Source organism: Calliphora vicina, chromosome 5 (genome assembly GCF_958450345.1).
Source record: "Calliphora vicina chromosome 5, idCalVici1.1, whole genome shotgun sequence".
NCBI classification, from domain to species: domain Eukaryota; kingdom Metazoa; phylum Arthropoda; class Insecta; order Diptera; family Calliphoridae; genus Calliphora; species Calliphora vicina.
This window is the reverse complement of record NC_088784.1, coordinates 35,923,704-35,944,787: the sequence shown is the minus strand read 5'-3', so window position 1 is coordinate 35,944,787 and position 21,084 is coordinate 35,923,704. Positions and strand designations below refer to the sequence as shown.

The following is a 21,084-nucleotide window of genomic DNA, read 5'->3' as shown; positions in this document are numbered from 1 at the left end:
AAATCAGAATTGTTTCCGGATGTGATTAGTGATATTATGTCCACTGCTTTGGGGTTCCTCGATAATTGGGTCACGGAAAGAGGTCTTGGGGTAAACCCAAGCAAAACAGAACTAGTACTCTTTACGACAAAGACCAAGATTCCAAGCTTCAGACTTCGACTACATTTCTGCATATACAGATTTTGATAGGGTGTTCAAGGTCTTAATTCCCTCCAGGAGTGAATGGTGTATCGGTAATCTCGTGTACAAATATGATACCTGGATATATACAGACGGTTCTAAAATGAGCTATGGTGTTGGTTCTGATGTTTTCAGCGACGAACTTGGGATAGGCATTTCATATCGTCTTCCAAATGAATGTAGAGTTGTTCAGGATGACTTGATCATAATGCTCGCTGAAATATTGGTATTTTTGTCGACAGTCAGGCGGCACTTCTCTCACTGAATGCCTATACAAATTCATCTTCTTTAGTCAGGCAATGTTAGAGTGCTCTGGCAAGGCTAGGTCGTCTATTTGACATTTCCTTAGTTTGGTTCCTTGCGCACAGAGACTACTATGGCAATGAACAGACAGACGAATTGGCCAGAATGGGATATCTTCAATGCGGTTTCAGTAGCAATTCCACTAGACACTATTAAAAGTATTATCTTCAGACAATTTCTTACAAAGTGTCTGAGAGAACAGATGGCGTAACTTAGATACATGTAGGTTAGCCAAATTAACGTGGCTCTCATTTAATGAAAAATTAACCGTGCAACTACTAACAGTACTAACGAATCACTGGACACTAGGCAAGCATGCTCCCTTTAATTGTCGTAACTGTAAGGATAGGGAAAAATAGTAATCGATTTTCCACCTGCGAATGCCCAGCCCAGAGTGTCAAAAGACACAAATTCCTGGGCAACTACACAATGATCAATCTTGGGAGGTAGCTGGGTCCAAATTAAATGACCTACTGAGATATCTCACGGCTACAGGTTGGGTCTCTAATAATCTTCGATATTCTTGCATAGATTACGATGTAAATGACACTACATCTGACAAGTGATGTGGTCTTGTCAAAATGGGGTCATTTCGAATCTACTTGACTGTTCGCGTAGATACCTTCGTAGATACTTATAGAAATAGGCTAGAGCACATGGAAAGCACAATAAAGAATGGTAATTAGGGAGGAAAACTTCAAACGATCAACACAGGAAATGAAGAAGAATCGTACAATCAAAACAGTGATGCATTCTTAAATATAACTGTGAACGAAGAAAATTAATACTTTACTGCTCGTTTAGAAATGTATAGAACTTAAATGGAAAGCGCTTGCAAAGATTTTTACAATATGCCTGAAGCCTTTATTCCTAAGGCGAATTGGAAGTCACAAAGAGTTAGTTAGAGGAAGTTGGGATTAGATTAGAGTTATCATTGTTCCAAGAGAGCTCAATATGCCGAAACTTACTAAGGGTATACTTGCGTTGATAGTAGTGTTCCTACGCGGGAAAAATTTCCCGGGAATTCCCTGGAATATTTTTTTGGAAATTTTCGGGAAATGTTTGTTGGAAATTTTCGATGGCAATATTTGTTGCTAATTGAATTATTCTATTATATCCATAGATTTTTTCGGTTAAAGCAACATATAGTCAGTTGGCAAAGAAGCATTACGGTTTAAATAACTCAAGTCACGTAGCAAAATTAGAATGAATCATATTGAAATGTTATGATCTTAAAGGAATTATTAAGGTGCCTAACATTACAACTTTTAAGGATATCCATATTTAGGGAAAATAATAACAATAATTGTGGTTTGAATTTGTTTATCTTCAATCTGATTTGAAAAATTTTCTTTCGAAACTAACTACGCATGTTTTACAGATTTAACAAAAGTCGAAATTCTTAAGTACGAGTGTGACAATACCGATCACATGCCACTATTAAATTAGAAACCCTTAAAAGGTCGAATAAACATTGTACAACTAAAAATAAATATTTTATACTCCTTTTAAAACGCTGGTAAAATTACAATATAAGATAATTTATTCAAAAAAAAATTACTGGTTTTTAGTTTAATTTCGTATTAAAAATTTTACGGGAATTCCCGGGAATGAAACAATTATTTAATTTCATCCCGGGAAAGGAAAAAGTCCGGGAAATTATGAACCCTTGTTGATAGGCTCCTATTTGCATCCTCTAAAATAGACTATTCAAACGATGTATTTTTGGGGCACCCTTCTATCTTCTACTCTTCCTATTTTTAAATATTGATATTTGTCAGTATTGTCTCGATGTCTTTTTGAGTCTCTCTTATATCTCCAATAAAACATTCAAACAGCATGAACTTTCAAATAGTATTATAAATATTTCATCTCATGTCATTGTAATTTATCTAACTGCAATGAATATCCAGCGGAAAATGAAATACGACGAGCTTTTAAATGACAGTAGAGTAATCCAGATATATTAATCTTTAATATCCATATCATTCTTCCACAAAAGCTCTTCCTCTGGAAAGATTTTGATAAATAATCTTTGAAATTGCGAAAATCTAACAAACAATTTGATCTATGTATTTAGAACACATGACCCATTTTTATTTAGCCATTTTTGAAAGTCGCAATAAACCAAATCGCCATTAACTTAGTAAGTGAAACAAAAATGATGCCAACTTATAAGATTAAAATGATATTATGTTCATATTTTGGCAAACGTACAAATAAAATACAAATTCATAAACAATTCCAAAGTTATTTATAATTTTTTTTTTTTGGTTTTCTGTTAATTTAATTTCAAACATTAATCACTTTTTATAAGATCTCGGTTAAACAGAACAAAACAAAATAATAAGTAGTGAAACCAAACTAAATTCACACTAAAAACTAGTTACTGCCACGAGTATTTGGCCATTTAATACAAACGAGTAGAATTTATTCTTTATCATGATCGTATGGCTGTATCCAATTAAAATAACCCTTAAATGGTTGGCTGCAATGGATGGTGGAAAGAAGAAAAACTAAATATGCCTCTCAAAAAATTTCAAAAAAAAATAAAAAATACTGTATAAAATAAAATATAAAATATATGTGGTGTACAAGTATAATAATAACGAGAACAGAGGGTATAAAAAAATGCACTAAAATATATTTATAAAAAAGAAATCAAGAAGTGATGCCGTGAGGTGTCAAAAACGCAATTGTTATAATTTAACGTCCTTAACTCTTAACAGCCGAATGAATTAACAAACCAACATTCATTTGTACGAGTTTGTGTGTGGATGGTGATCGTCATCATGATGATCGACCGGATGATAATGATGTTGTTACTTAAATATGTACGAAAATAATAAATGGGGGCATTAATGTACCCATTAGGAAATGGATAATTGATACCTTTCGCTTCAAAGAATTGAGATGCTGTTGAAATGTGTATTTTAATTATTTATTGCAAGCCAATCGTAAAGTTTAACGATTCTTAACCATAAAGCAGATTGGGTAGAGTTTAAAAATGTCTCTAACTCCTATATCAGTAATATTTTAGACGCAATAGTCAAGCCATCTAAGGTCCAAATTGAAGTTTAGTTTTAGTTACATGGGCAGCAACACTTTAAGCAGCTCTTTAGGTCAATGTAAAGACGATCCCTTTCTATTATACAGGGAACGAACAGCATATTAATCAGTCATCAGATGATGATAGAATGATAGATCTTTAAGACGTCTACTCCTAGAATATAGTGTCTAGTTATAAGGATATTGATGTGTCCTGCTCACGGTAGAAGTAGGGAAATGAAATTGAGAATTTCAAATTGAAATTGAGAAAATTCCAAATGAAATTGAGAAAATTCCAAATGAAATTGAGAAATTCAAATTGAAATTTAGAAAATTACAAATGAAATTGGGAAAATTCCAATTGAAATTGAGAAAATTCCAAATGAAATTGGGAAGTTTCTCTCATTAACAAATGATAAATATTTCAAAGGAAGCAGACCGCTGACGAATCTGGACAGACTAAGCATACCCCGGATGGAAACAAAAACTGCATCACAATTTCCACAAGCATTAAGCTCAAAGCTGAGTTGAGAGATGATTGCCGCGCCATTAAATGAACTGGCAACCAATTTGGCATGGTGAACCGTTCTTTTCGTGAACCGCATCACCCATGTTATCAAAATCGCTGCAGTCGCGTTCAAATTCATGGGAAACATGCTCCAAGCAGGATAGGATACACTACATCCTTAATGATCCAATTGGTACACTTTCATACCCTTTTGAATGAATAGAAACCCATTTTGGCTTTATTTATGGTATACTGGTTGCAGTACCAGTAGCGTCTTCATATAGTTTACACAGAGTCACAAAAAACAGGTCTGTCACTTAATGTTCTCAGTACTTGCCAAAAACTGCGCATGCTAAATCTTCGGCATAAGCAAAAATTTTAATTTATTTTCCAGAAAAGAGAATATAATAAATAATCCCTAATTTGACAGGAACGAAACACTGATCCAATACAACATAGAATTCTTTGATATAATGTGAGTTGGTTTACTCTATTTAGGGATAAACACATGGTCCTAAATTGTGTTCCACCATTAAATTTTCAAGATCCATGAAACAAAATACTCAAATCATAAGAGAGAGAGAGATGTGACGTAAATATTTATCTATGAAGAATCTTTGAGTATCTAACGCCAAAAAAAATATATCTCAAAAATTCAAGTTGATTTTGGTGCATAAATATGGTAAAGCTACAGACCAATAATATTCTTTCTCCAATCCATTTAACCTATCTACATTTCCAAACCACAATTTACCTCGAATGATGAAGGAAGTTGGATTTTAATGTATTCGATTATCGATGGATTCCAACAAATCAATCCAAACTCTTGGAAGTAGCATTCAATTGTCTCTTGTCTCGACCTCAATGCTAGTGTTGTGCAAAGGTTGTTTAAGTAACTAGTCAGAAGTACTTGTTTTATGGAGATGGAAGCCTTATAAGTTACCGATCAGTGGTAATTTAAAACACATTTCCAAAACTCTACTTAGAACAATAATGTAGATCATGGAGATGTCCTCAGAACACCAACATAGTGAGCAAACCAAAAACTTTTCAGTAAGGGTAGGAACAATTATAAGAAGCGGAATGTCTTACACCACTAAGTCGACAGAAACTATTAAACATCATTACTGATACACTCTTATCTTTAAACAAATCAATTTATTTCCTACTGGTCATTGGCTACATTCATTTTAAAATACCTAAAAAAAAAATAAAAACTAAAAAAAAAACAAGAAATATTTATTACACTTTGTTTTCCAACATTTAAGCGTTTGTTCTTCTTGTGTAGGTCGATGGAATTATGCACTGAGAGTGAGAGATGTATCAGCCAAACAGTCAACCAACCAACCAGCCAGCCAACAAAAACCCAACCATCATTATACCAACTAAAGAACCAGAAATTTTATACAGAAGTATAATAGCAAAAAAACAAAACCAACTGCAACAACTATGGAGAAGCAGCAGAGCAAAAGGTGGAATGATGAAGGAAATACAATAATAACAACAACAAAATAAGGAAAAGGTAACAATAACAACAATATTTATTTATTTGTTGGTTACCTAACATTTGGTCAGGTTTGAGATTGAGCCGAATTGAGCTGTAGACACGAGGGTCAATTTAGAATTTGTTGGGAATAAAATAGAAACGAAAATGGCGACATTAAAATAGGTGCCACTACATTCGGCCAAAGACCTGCTACAACATCAAATGAGATTGTAGTATATCAGCAGTGTAATACTAGCACCTTGTTTAAACAAGATATATCAGTTAACTGCTCTAAACAAGTCATAAATATAATAAAAAGGATTTCAATGAAAATTTGAAACCAAATTTAAACGAAAATGGTGCTATTTCAACAAGATATAGTACAACTATTCATGTTTATAATTCAGTAATCTCGCGGCCGAAATTTCTTGAATTCAGCTACAAATTCTTTCATCTCTCATTCTTCGGCTATTTTATGTGAAAGTTAGGAAGATTTTGGGTCTTAAAGTGTTCTAAGTATTTCTACGATTAATTGCCTGCCACATGATTGCATCATGCCACCCAAAAAAATAAGATGACCTTCACAACAGCCTTAAAGATCCAAATGATACCCATCGGACCAATACCACCAATACCAATTATATTCCGGATATTTAGATTCCATTATAGTTTCCTGTTCTAACATCAAGATTCTAAGCGATGGAAAGCCATAAATTCTATATCTCCTTCTGAAGATTACCAATTGTGTCTTCATATTCCACAAGAGTGAAAATCATACTCCACAATTTGCTAGAAACTAAACACTGATCTCCCACACAACGTATGACTTGATTACCAAATGCCTTTCCTATGAATTAGCAAATACAATAATCAAGCCCAAGGCAAAGAAGATGGCACTAGTTTCGTCATTATTAAAAGAACCTTCTAAAAAGAAGGCAACAAATATATAAGTGACCCTTTGTAAAGTCCACCAGTGAATGAATAGCCGTCTTTGTCTGCGGGAAATTTTGCTTTACTTCTTTAATTGAAAAAAAGTGCCGCTGAAGCACACCGATTGCTCAACAAAGCTTATGGTGAATGTGTTCCACAAGTTTCCACGTGCGAGAGATGGTTTGTTCGGTTCAGAATAGATGATTTTGACACGGAAGACAAAGATCGAACAGGCCAGGCCATACTTCATACATATTGGTGTAAAACACAACAAGAGCTTGCAAAATGATTTTGAATTACTTAAGCAGTAATTTCAAAACGTTTGCGAGCTGCAGGATTCAGCTAAAAGCAGGGATATTGGGTACCATACGAATTGAAGCCAAGAGAACTTGACATTTTGAATATCCGAAATTATGCTTAAAAACTATAAAAGAAAATAATTTTTGCACCGACTTGTGCTGAAAAATGGATCCATAAGATCTTATGTGAAGCCCGGTCAACCAGCCAAAGCCAAATATCCATGGCGCTAAGGTAATTCTCTGTATTTGGTGGGAGCTAAAGGCTCATATCTATTATGAGCTGAAATGACCATCAAATTCATTTGAAGCGAGCAATTGCCGAAGAACGCCCAGAATATGCGGCCAGTCATGAAACCGTAATATTCCATCATGATCAACACTCGGCAACATATTGCAACACCTGTTAAAAACTATTTAGAAAGAAGTGGTTGGGAAGTTTTGCCTCATCCTCTTAATAGCCCAGACTGTGCGACTACTAGTTGTTTCGAACGATGCAGAACGCTCTCTCTGGGAGCTTCACTTTGGAACGGAGTATCCGATATTGGCTTGATTCGTTCTTGGCCTCAAAAGATGAGCAGTTCTTTTGGCTCGGAATCTATATGTTGCCAGAAAGAAGGGAAAATGTTCTCTTTCTCCTGTTTCTATATATATGATGCTAGTAAAACTTTCCGGAAATGGGCTTTATATGGGAGTTATGACTGTTATGGACCGATCGTCATAAAACTAGGTGATATGACTTTTTTATATATAAAACTTATTTGGAGCAAAATTTGTGTAGATACCTAATGTCCTGAGCTTCGGAAAGCCATTTGTATGGGACATTAAATAGATTTGGATGTCGCACATTAAATAGAATTTCATTATTTTTGACAAAATCTATTATTTTTCCTCTTCCAATAAAGAAAATTTATTTTTTTTTATTGATTTTGATTTTCTTTAAATTTGAAATAAAAAAATAATTAAAATAATTTCGTTGCTACAGCACCGAAAACAACCTACTTGAAGTTGTCTTCGTTCCGGCCCCAAATGTATGGAATTTCGTTTTCGGTGCCGATTACGGTGTATGCGGAAACGTAGCTTTTGTAGCATGAAAATGATTCTGAGTCGATCGATATACTTTAAGATGTATGTCAGCTTAATAATTTAGAGCGTTAGGGTATAAAAACATTCTAAGTGACATTGAGAAATAAGAAATCTAATACATAATAATATTCAATTGAATTAAAATAATTATTTTTCCTAAAGTACTTTTCATTCTATCCTCGTACCTTTTGTGCGACTGTCGGTTTATTTTATTAAATTTGTGTTTTTTTTTCGTTGCGATCTGTGCAATGATCAAGCAAAAGTGAGAAATTTTCACGCCAACACTAACACCAATTCTTAAGGAAACAAAAACAACAGCAATAATGGCTGTGTATTCTAAATTTAAGGTAAAGCAACAGGCTTCAATTTAAGCCAAAGAAGAAGTAGATGAATATGAAACAAAAGAGTAAAACGAACAAAAACTATATAAAAAAAACCATTCAAACTCTTAAGAAACCAAAAATTCCACCGCAACAACAACGAGCATCACAAGCAGCAGAAGTGAATAGAAAGACTGAACAATTCAACCTTAAATCTTACCAAAAAAATAAAAAAAAAAATTCACAAAATCCGGCAAACAGCAACCAACAAATGAACGTATGTCTGTATATACCAGTCCAGGAACAAAACAATTGAATTCAATTTCAAAAGAATTATTTTTCTCGCTGCTTTTTTTTAAGTTTTGTACCCACTTTTGAAGGTGTCAAGAAAACGTACAGATTGTTTCTGTGAGTTGGTGTTTCGTAGTTATTGTTTTTTTTTTTGTAAGAGGCTTTTGTGCTTATTTTTTTTTTTCAAAAATTTTCTTCATTTTTTTTCTGTACCCAAAGGAATAAAAGGTTGTGGTGTGTTATGAAGAATAAACGTACAAAAAAAATAAATATTTAAAGAAAAAAAATAATAATACTAAGCAAGACGAATCTAAAAACTGGATTTCTTTTATTTTTCGTTTTGTTTTTGTCGCTTAGAATGTGCAACGAATTGATTTTATTTAGGGCTTCATTGGGTTTCTTAACATACAACATGGAACATACAACCGAAACTATTAAAGATGTGGTCAATAACAGGCTTAATGAGGTGCTCTACCACAAACATTTACTTACATGTTTCATTAATATACATGACTGCGAAGGTAATAATGGAGATATTTTTAAGTCGACCTACATTTTTTAAGGATTAATCGAATAATTTAGCTTATTTTATTAAGTCGACATCTTTTAAAAAAGTTTTTCGAACTTTTGTATTACCTGAATATTTTGCCGTATTTTAATAAAAGATGTAGCTAACAGATGACATCTGACTAAGCTCCAGTCGACGAAGTTACTAGATATTGTTGTAAATTCCAAATATACAACCTAATAAAAATTTGTTCCATAGTGTCGAAATCTATAGGCAAATAATAAGTAATCACCGAAAGGGTGTTTCGTTTTCAGAAAGGATTTTAGTAAATAAAGAAGAATGAATTAATACAGATTAAGAAGAAATAATCGAATACACAATCTTTGTAGCTGCATTTTTAGAAACTATTATAATTTGAATGACGCTTATGGTGGCACCCCTCTCCAAAATATTGGGTGTATAACCTAAAAATGCGGGATTCACAACAGATGGCGTATCTTTTGAACGCGGTTTTTGTCTTTAATGTCATTTTGAAGGGTATATATCTGTCATTTATTCTCACCTAGTTATTGAACATTATAGTGTAAACAAGAAAGCTATTTTTTGCTTCAAAAATGTCGAATTTTGTGCCAACAAAGCGTCATAAGCGGAACTTCTCTTTGAATTTTATAAAAGAAAATACATATATTTTGCACTGAATTATTAGGAAAATTATTACGATAACTCGAAGCTTAGGAGATCGTATGTGAAGCCCGGCCAACCAGCAGAATCGACACCAAACCCAAATATCCATGGCGCTAAGGTAATGCTCAGTACTTGGTGAGACCAAAAGGGTCCTATCTATTATGAGCTGCTTAAATCTGGCCAGACCATCTCAGGAAACCTGCAATGAATGCAACTGATTCGTTTGAAGCGAGCATTGCCCGAGCAGACATGAAACCGTAATAGTCATTAAAATGCTCGGCCACATGTTGCAAAACCTGTTAAAAAGTTTTAGAATGAAGTGGTTTGAAAGTTTTGCCTTATAGTCCAGACCTTGTCCCGTCTGACTACTATTTGTTTCAATGGTTGCAGAACGCTCTCTTTGGGATACGCTTCATTTCAGAACAGAGTATGCGAAATTGGCTTCATTCGTTCTTGGCTTCAAAAGATGAGCATTTGATTTGGCTCGGAATCCATATGTTGCCAGAAAGACGGGAAAAGGTCAGCTAACAATGGCCGTACATTGGATAAATTTATATTGTACAAATATTTCAAAATAAAAGCTAAAAATTTAAAAAAAAATCTGTATTTTTAAGTTTACTCCCATAGCAGATGTCCAAAAACATAATTGGGTCGCAAATCATAGCTATATATTCGATGTTTCGAGTATTCAAAAAGTCAAAAGCTCGCACTTCCTTGATAAAAAATTATTGAAGATTGACTGTTATGCAGCAACAATCCGAATAGACCTTATTTAAAAGATTTCTCCGAGGAAACAGCGAACCACTTTCTTTGAAGTGCTGAAGAAGCCTAGATGGAAATTAACCGACACTGCACTAAAGATTTGTTCATCGGGGAAAGCGATCGGTTCTAGTTCTAACCCATTATAGGAAAAAGACCTGTCACTCAATCTCCTATTATTCGCAACGGTGTGAATTTCTAATAGTGTTAGTATTACGCACAATCGATATGGTACTTAGTCCCGGTCCACACTTTGAAACATTTGCTGCAAAACATTGTTTAATTCTCTTTTAAAACTGCATTCATGTCCTCACAGTGAAGTTTTTACTTTTAATTTTTTGACATTTATGTACAGAACGAATATGAACGAATAAATGTGGATGACATACTCAACAAAAACTTCATGTACATGAAACAGAGTACCCTTTTCCATTCCTCTTTCCTCAAATGTTATGTTTCACAGTATGGATGGGGATTTAATGTCGTCGGTCGATTCCTTCAACAAACACTCCATGGGCTCTGCTGCAATAAAAGTTCTACTGCTGTCCTTAGTTCTTTCCAGAAAGACACCTAAAAAAATGTCTCAATCATTTATACCTATTTATGCCCGTCATCATCCAATGACACGATGATAACGGGCCACCTCATAGCCCAATGGGGCTCAAATCTATTGAGACAATTGTACAAATGTAGTCTGGGCAACATTTCAAAGTGCCGGGAACAATTCACTTAATTCGGTAGCAATTAAAGATACTTGGTAAATCCTGTATGCCTTGGAAGTTGCCTCTCCCTCTTTCGGAGATCGGGTAACTTGTTAATATGAGAGTACCATGTTTGTCTGGTTTTAGAATGGAAATGACACTGAAAACTGTTGGAAATCCAAAAATGTACTTTATAAAATAACACTTTTCTAAACCAAATAGTTTTGAATCAAATAATCAACACCCATGAATCCAAATATAAAACTTACAAAAGAAATGTGTCCACAACCAGAAGAAGAAATTGAAGAAGTCAAACACTTGCCATAACAAAATCTCATTGGGTCGTTAATGTATTTAGCCGTTTCCACAAGACCGGACATAACACATGCTGTAAGTGTTTTGAGTCAATTCAACACAAATTTTGGAAAAGATCATTGGATCGCAGCAAAGAGGGTTCTCAGATACCTGAAAGGTACTTAAAACTGGGGTATAAAGTTTTTAAATCGGAAAAAGAATTAGAAGGATTTGCTGACGCTGATTGGGATGCATCAGTAGATGATCGTCGTTCTTATACAGAATACATATTCAAGTTTGCACATGCAGCTATAAGCTGGGAATCACGAAAGCAACGAACGGTTGCATTATCAATTACGGAAGCGGAATACATGTCTATATCCGAATCATCCAAAGAAGCAATCAATTTAAAACGTTTTCTTTATCATATTTTGTCATTAACCTAACCTAAGAGTTTTTTGAAATATTGTGATTAAATTTGTTAATTTTCATCGATTGTTAACTTGAAACTCTTTTAGCTGATCACAAAAACAAATTATTCGCGAGAACAGCTTTATCAAGTGATTTATAATTACTTGAACATTTTCAATTACGAAATAAATTTATGACTGAACATAGGGTGCAAATCAAAATAGAATGTATATTTCCATTTAGGATGCCTGAATATATCACACCTATGTATGAAAGTTGTATGCATATGTGGAGGCATTGTTCTGTTGCCAGCATTCGTTGGTGTTTATATCTCTTCTCATCTTAAATGTATACAGCCATTCAAACATGCATATATTGTGTATTAAAATGCATACAATACTGTGCAGAACATTAGCAATAAATTTAGGATAAATCATTTGCGAATAACTCATCCAGAAGGTTAGCTTTATCTACCAAGTCAGTGATTATACTGTCCATTGGCGCAGTAAGAACTTTGGTTCGGAGGCGCAGCTCGTGTAGTGATTTTTCACGCGTCAGTACTTTGGCACACGAAGATCTCTTCCTTTTGCGCAGCGAATCAGTTTCGGCATTTTTGTTATCATGCTTCGTATCTGCATCTGTTTACAATTCTGCACTTCTGATTAAACCTGGATTTACCATTTTAATCCAATTTTTTTTGATGGAATGAAGGTTTTCATCCCCATCATAAATATTTTTTCGACCATTTTCGAAATCGTTGAGCTGAGCCCAACGAGCCTTTTCGTAAATATAAGTTGAACATTTTGTAGCTGGTCTTGAAACGTTATGAAGTTCAGAGAGCAAAATGGAATATCTGGATTTGTTATGAGTTTCAATATGGTATCATTTATATGTCGTTCCAATTACCAAACCTAAAACTTACTGAAAATCTTACGATTTTAATGTGACTGAAGAGATTAAATAAGAACAAAATTGAAATTGTTAAAGCGTTTGTTTACAATCGACCACAAACGCAATTGCGTGACAAGATCGCAAGAGTGTTTGGCGCTGCGCAACCGCAATATGGACGAGTTTTCGTGCGGTTTCGTAACCTTGGACGAAACTTGTAACTATTTCTTGTTTTCAAACCTGAAGAAATGGATTGGAGGGAAGAGATTTGACTTTAACGATGGAAACGTCTCACTAACAAATCTTATTTTTTGGAAGGTATAACAAAATTGGTAAAACGTTGGACAAATTAAATGAGTTTTTATCCAAAAACCTTAGTTTCATTCAAAAGGTCACGAAATTATTGGCTCGCCCTTGTATTTTTGTCAATAATTAAATGTTTATCCTAGTCTTGTTACTTATGTTCTGCACAGTACTGTATATTCGTATGCATACATCACAATGTATACTATTTCCTATACTTGTATAAAGGACTCTTCACAACAATAAAAAATGTGGAAAATAAAAATACAAAAAAAAACCTGACTGCTTGGTTTAGGCGTTAACTTGTCTCTTAAAGAGGGGACATTATGCTGTCAAAATTTTAACACTTTTAAACTGTTATTAAAACCTTTTAAGATTAGATACACAGCAACATACATGCATAAATATGTATATACAACAGCAGAACAAATAACAGACAGAATAAGCTTAAGCTAAAGCTGTATACAACAGAATTCATTTGCCTGGGTATTTGCAGAGTGGAGTTAAAATTAAATACAAATTAATTCAAGGTAAAAAAAGCGAATAAAAATAAGAAATAGCAATTGTATCTTGGTTATTTGCTACCTTATGCGTTTCAATCTTAAATGAGTGCAGAGATGAATATAAAATTGTGACAGCTGAAAATGTGAGTTCTAAAAATGTAAACTTGTTTTCAAGTTGAAGACAAATTAATGCAATTTTTTTTTTTATTTAATGACATGGATAAACTGAACTACAATGAATTATAAATTATTCATGACGAATGTGAAAGAACTTGAAGCCAACCAAAAAACCTTAGTTGGATGTCATGTTCAAAGTAAAGAGTTTACAAGATGTAACGGAAAAGATGAGCATGAATTCAAAAAATTAAAATCTGATAACATGTTCACTACAATAAAATAAAAATTTAAAAGAAATATTTATTACAAAAAATTTAGAGTTTGTGTTTTTTTTAAATAAATCTGGCAAGAAAATCAATTTGGATCACACAAGTGGTAAGTATTTACATAAATATAAATTGAAATGAAAATAAATATTTTAAATCTAATAAAAACCAAAGCACAAATTGCTTTTGTTTCAAAATTCGTTTAAAGATATTCATTAAGATATTTAGGTCATTTCATTTAATTATGGTTTCAGAATTAGATGTTCAGTCACAAATTCTAAATATTTATGCTGCAAATATCGACAGGAAACTTTAATCGAATGTTACAAAATAAACTAGTTAAATCATGATTCATGAACCTTAGACAATATTATTATTTCGACCAATTGGTAAAAACTAAAAAGTCCGATAACTTGGCTATCCTCGGTATCCTTGTTTTTATCAAGTAAAATTGTACAGGAAAAAGTCTATCGAGGTTAAGTGACAGAATATTGGGGAATATATTTACGTCACCTCTACGTGATACAAATCAACGCTGTATAATCCGACATGATCTGTCAAAACCAGTCCATGTTGGAAAGCACTCTAAAATATGCGCAATGAGTTTAGTACCAAACGAGATCACGTCAGTTAAACCGTACAGTCGGTGCGCTCCTGAATGATCTAATGGAGGCATTGCAGTTATCATCCACAACACCTCGCATTATAGGTTTATTTCTCCCATCTAGACTCTAGAAACCAATACCTTGAAGAACAGGGTATTGAGGTCAGATCGGGTGCGTATCGCCTGTTGTCAGCAGTCCTACGGTCTTCCGTCTTACCATCAGGGCCTTGACGGTGATACGCGTCTGGTCCTAGTGGCACACTCCTTCAGCTCTGAAAGTCGAGCCAAGAAAAAGGCCGCACGGATTATTTGTAACTGCGCTAGCTCAATTGATATGACGTGTTCAGGTCTGATAAACTGCGCAACATGAAGGCCAACAGTTTCACTGACCTGAAGACCAATAGTTTCTCTAAAATGGTTACATCATTTGTTGGTAAGTTGTGGTCAACGCTTCGGTCTCTCCCCAAACATACGAAGGATTTCAGGGTTGGTATTAAGTTTGCAGACACCATCACATTCGAACCTGAACGGTCTCTCAATAATTGTATCTTCGCTCCAGAAAGAACCGAGTCACTCGGCAAAAGTTAGACAACTCAGCGACATCTCTGTCAACCAGAAGTTTTTTCCCCAGGGAAGAACTTCAACGACTGTAGAGCTGTTACAGCAAGAACAACACAAAGGGAGATCTCGTACAGTTTGCCGGTAATTTATAGAGTACTTTGCTGGGATGTCATAGAAGAGGTCATCCTAAGTACAATAACATACGATTAGAGTCCGATATTGGCATATTTATTAATTTGAATTTACTTCTTGGACGCACATTGAATTCCGGAATTTACCCATTGCGGACTAGACCCTACCGTGAAAAACCGGAGTAGTTGTGGCACAACTGAAGATGGAGAAACAGGCTCAATTCATACTGTTCCCTCACAGACCGTGCTGTCACACATGATACCTCTACATATTCAACTGTACCACCAACCCTACTTCACTTCGTTCAGAGCACTAATGGACTAAACTAATAGAAGTAGTACAACACCTGGTACTTGTCCACACTGCTGAAAACACTTGTTTTATACCTACATTTTATATTTTAAGTTGTTACAACAATATCATCGTCAGTTTTCCCAGGGATATTATCGAGCTATCCATTGAAATCGGACTTCTCTGTCTTTAAGTATGAATTGTTTAATGTATCGAGTAATCGGAACAGATTAAAAAATTCCTTAATTCGAAATCAATTCACCTCAACATTGTAAAGTCTTGAGCCACTATTTTTCATTGAATACTATTTTCTATTAAATGAAATTAGAATAAGAAGGTATCATTTATTACAGCATGACACTGCTGCCGCTGAGTTGACTAATGTAACATAATAGTATTGATTTTATTTCCATTTTACAGGGCTAGATTTTGAACATAATTTAACTTTTTAAAGTAAATGTTGGACAAATTTGAGTTATGAAATAAACAGACTTGGAAATTATGAATATTAAGAATTGAGCCGTCAAACTTTGACATTTATTTAATAGAAACTTTGTAAATTTATACCATGGAACGCTGTGAACGTTTTAAAATTGGCTTTTTGAAAAACTGAACCAAATAAACCTACCTTTTTTTCAATAAAATATTTTCAAACAAACTAAAGTTCCAAATGTTGTGAGAAGAGCCGGCGTCATCCAATGTCTTGATGTCCATTGTGATTCCCTTCAATAGATATAAAACAGTGAGGATAGATTTGTTAAAAAGAGAAAGAAGGAAATAGAGATCTTGTTACGGATTTGGAATCGCCGTAGAACGTCCCTTAAATAGCCACCCTATTCCTTTAATGAAACCTTGTATGTTGCTCAGTTTGCAACCAGCAACACTACCAAGTTCGTCCAGAAATCTATTTCCTAGCCATCTAAGTCTGTAACCCTGTAACCTAGGGCAGTTGCACATAATGTGATCTACTGTATCTAGCTCCTATGCATCTCCACACACTCTACAATTTACTTCATAACCTTAAATTTGCCCACCCTGTACATAAAATGTGCAATTAAACTCATGCTCAAGGCTGTATCAAGATATTTTCCTTTAAATAATTTATCGAATTTATAAAATTGTTTACGTCTATTAAAAAAAAAACTCCACTATTGGAAATTCCCAATATCTAGGTATATAAAAATAATAACTTTGGAAAAAAATTGCAAAAATTATACTTATGAAATCATCATGAATTAACAAGAATTGATAAAAAAAATGAACAATTATCGATAATTGCCGGCAAAAACTTAATACGAGTAGATACATACTTCCCCTCATAAAATGTATACATACTAGGTACATATTTTGTACATAAGCTACAATAACAAATTGTAAAATAATTCTGATAAAAAATATGCATGTTTCACAGTAAAAATAAAATAGAACTTACCTCGTTGCACAAACAATTATTGACAGCAACAATAAAATTTTGCTAGTTGTTTATTTATTTCTTGGATTTTGCTGTTGCTATTGTTGTTGTTGTCATTGTTTTAGTTTGTGACAAATAGTCAACCAACCTTAGAAAAACAAAACAAAAAACAGTGGAAAAAAGAAACAAGCAAAAACAATTAACTAAGTGTAGTACATAGTAGTCTTGTTCTTGTTGTTGTTCGCACTCGCACTAGTCGTTGTACACCAACATCACAGTCTGTATGTCTGCGTTGAATATTTATTTATTTACGTATTTTATTTGTTTATCTTTATGACCCGCTCCACTTGCTGCGCTGCTGTTTAAAAATGTTTTACTTTTGTATCAAATACACACACACACATGTTTGTAGTTTAGATTGTGATTTTTCTTTATTTTCTTTTGCTACACATTTTCTTCTAAACAAACGTTGTTCATCAGAGTTTTCTTTTTTTATGCTCTCTTTCTTTCCTTTTTATGTTGCTTTTGTTCTACCGTAATTATTGACTAATTGTCACATTGATGTTTTCTTTAGGGGGAATGGCCAAAACAAGCAACAACAAACTGTAAAAAAATAAATTTAAAAAAAAATGAAAAAGATTATATGATACAGACACGTCAAGTTAGGGATGCAAAATAAAATTGATAAACTACACAAAAATTCAATTTAAATTTCGTACTTTTTCAATCTATCTTAATTGTACCAATATACTATTTATTGTTTATAGATTAATGTGTTGTTTAAATAGAGTGCGGGCTCTGTTATTGCAACTAATAAAACCCAAGGATTTTGCATAAATATCGGTTGTCACATAAAACGTGAAAACTCTTTTATTAAGTTATTTATTAGCCCCATATTTTTATCAAACTTTTAGCTTATTCAATTCGTTACAGTAAAAAAAAAGTAATTGTGCTTGCGACTTTTTTAAAAGAATTTTATAACTTTTAAATGAAATTTATAAAAACCAAATTTGTAACACATTCGTTTACAAATTCGTCAATTTTATAAAATGCTGGCTTTAAGTTATTCTCAAACATATATTCGGGTTTTATTGGGGTGTAAAAACATAATTTGGAATAATGTCATTTGCGTTCTACTTTTTAAATATGTATATGATAAGGGTTAATCCGTAACTAAATTTGAAATCGCTACTCAATTGCTAGACATCTAGGCACCAAAGTTGTCTAGAATTTTGTTCCATAATTCTAAAAATATTATTTTAGAATAATACCTACATGAGAACAATGTACAAATTCCAGAAGATTAAAATAAAGGAAGGCATAATTTAAGTTTTATACAGTTTATTGTGAAAAAAAACAATGGCAAGGAACAAGTACTCCAGTGAATTTAAAATTAAAGTTATTGATGAATGGAAGACCGGCTTATTACGACATGAATTGAGTTTGACATTTTCATTTTTTTAGGTTAAGATTTTAATACTTATTGTAAATTTCTCAAAAGAAAGATTCAATAAAGAAAAAGATTAAAAAATATGAATTGAATAAAAAATATTTGATTAATAGATCAGTTTATTCCAGGCTCATTTTAAAGTTATTGAAGACTGGTCACATATCACTGGTTCATTCTGGAGGACGTCCACGTAAAACCACACGATCCTACATAATCAGCTAGTCAAGTAAGAACAAGTTTAAGATTATGCAGTAGAAGCCGGATTATTCAGAAGCCGGATTATTAAAAAATATGAATTGAATAAAAAATATTTGATTAATAGATCAGTTTATTCCAGGCTCATTTTAAAGTTATTGAAGACTGGTCACATATCACTGGTGCATTCTGGAGGACGTCCACGTAAAACCACACGATCCTACAGCATCAGCTAGTCAAGTAAGAACAAGTTTAAGATTATGCAGTAGAAGCCGGATTATTCAGCCGACGACCAGTAAAAACACAATTTATATCAGCTATGAACAAGAAAGCTAGACTGGAGTTTGGCAAAGCCCACATCAACTGAAAGACAGTACTAATCTCTGACGAATCCAAATGCAACTTAAAAAGTTCCGTTGGAATAAGGCGTGTACGTAGACCAAAAGGAGAAAGACGGATTCCTAAGTATTGCATTTGAAAAATTAAACATAAAGGTAATGGTGTTGCTTTTCTGGTCAAGGAATTTGGCCAATTCATAAAATTGATAGGATTATGGATCGGTTCATGTACCGTGATATATTGGAAGATGTAATGTTGCCTTATGCCAGTGAAGAGATGCCACTTATAGGGAACTTCCAACAGGATAACGATCCTAAGCACACCTCAAAATTTGTAGGACTTGGTTTCACAGCATTAAGATTCAAGTTCTTCATTGGTTTGCTCTATCTGTCGATCTCAATCCTATTGAAAACTTGTGGGTGATTGTTAATATGAAAATAAATCGTGAAAATTTTGAAATGAGGATCGATAGTTTTCATAAAAACCTTAATTATTCTATGCGTAAGACATGTGCTTGTGTCATCCAAAACAAACGATTTGCAACAAATTATTAATTAAAAATTTATTTATATTATATCCATGAAGGGGTGCTTTAATTTTGTCCGTTTCATTTTCTATCTTTAAATATTTTCTGCTTTTAAGTTACCTCTTGCAGAAAGATTAACTTTAAAAGTATATACCTATCAACTAAACTTTTAAAATATTTTATTGCATAATAAGAATCTACATAACTAATTCTATAAGTGGTCAAAATTTGGTGAAATTCTACTTACACAAAGTGGGCCAAAAGATCGATTGAAATATTACTTTTGTTCTAGATGTCTACTAACAAAAAAAATTTTAAACTCAATTATTTCGAAATGGCAAAAAAAATTATACACTATTGTTTTATTAAGGGGACGATATATTAAGAAATTAAAACTTCTCATTGTTTAGTACTATTTTAAGTTTAAATTGTACCAAAACAAAATCCAATTGTACCAACTTTTTCATCCCGGTGTCACATTAGAGAATAGCACAATACAAATTTTCAATAGGAAAAATCACTCACACGTCCACTTACACGACCCACACTCAACCACACGCACTTACACACACATTCATAGTGTTTTTTCTTTCTTTTTATTTACATATGCATGCATGTGTATTCCTAGCATGGATAAATCATATAAACAAAAACAGATTTGAATTGAAGGGTGTTTACAAGTTGATGATGCTTTTTTATATGGGTATTTTTTTCTTAATATTTTCCTTTTAGGAGTTTTTCTTACAACAAAAAACATACACTCGAGCGCACACACACTAGCTTAACAATAGAAAAAACTAAATACGAAAATAAAAATTAAAGAAAGACCATTAAAACTACGTATAAAAATAACAACACACGAAGTTAAGGAAATGAAGGAATAATAAAAAAAAAGATTTACAATAAATTGGGCAGGCAGGCAGACTTTTTTTAAATACAATTGGAATATTGTATTATTATTTAATATTTACTTTAACATATTTCTTAATTATTATAAGATACACTTTTGCACTGATTTTGTTTATTTACCATAAATTGTTTTGTATTTATATTAATTTCATTTAAATATTTTGTTTTTTTCATTCTTTTTTATAGTTTAATTTTTTTGTTTTTCACTTGGTTTTCTTGTTATTCATAGAATTTTATAACAATTATTTGTTTATTTATTCATATTTCTTAATAACTTCTATAGTTTAATTTATTTTTTCTTAGCAGATTTTGGTTTTAATTGAATACAAATTTTTTATAAATTGTCACAACCCGCCGCGTTATACACATAAACTTGCTATTATGAGCACAAATTAGACACGAATAAAGAAAGAAAAGGAAAATAAGAAAAACAATAAAAAAAACTGTTCCCATATTATGACAGCGTTGTTATTTGTGGTACTAAGTAGTAGATGGCAAGGGATTTACAAATATAATAAAATGTACCATGGAAATTGTACTTATATTTGTCTTAAAAATGTACTATATTTAAAAATTACATATATTTCAAAATCTGGTAAATCAGAGTAGCTAGTTTTTCGCTAAATAATTAAATAATTTTGTTTTATTGACAATTTGAGATTTTCGGTTAGAAATTTTAATTTCCGTTTAAATCAAATTCAGCAAAACAGCTTATAAAGGCGGAGAACTTTAAATTGAAACAAGCACATATAAAAGGTTTTTATTTTTAATATCCACCCAATTA

At 32.9% G+C, this 21,084-nt stretch overlaps 1 protein-coding gene across 2 annotated transcripts in view; it reads right to left on the bottom strand.

Annotated features, from left to right (window-relative positions):
- The window catches only part of lbk (lambik), a 79,775-nt gene extending 59,083 nt beyond the window's left edge, over nt 1-20,692 (bottom strand). Inside the window, exons 1-2 of one of the 2 annotated variants that reach the window (XM_065514338.1) lie at nt 20,421-20,692; nt 16,903-17,484 (exon numbers count right to left, since the gene is read on the bottom strand). The gene's annotated coding sequence lies outside the window, so the exon portion shown is untranslated. Of the gene's footprint in view, nt 1-16,902; nt 17,485-20,292 lie in introns of both variants that reach the window. The other variant, XM_065514340.1, reaches the window with a different exon arrangement.
- Nucleotides 20,693-21,084: the final 392 nt, after the last annotated feature.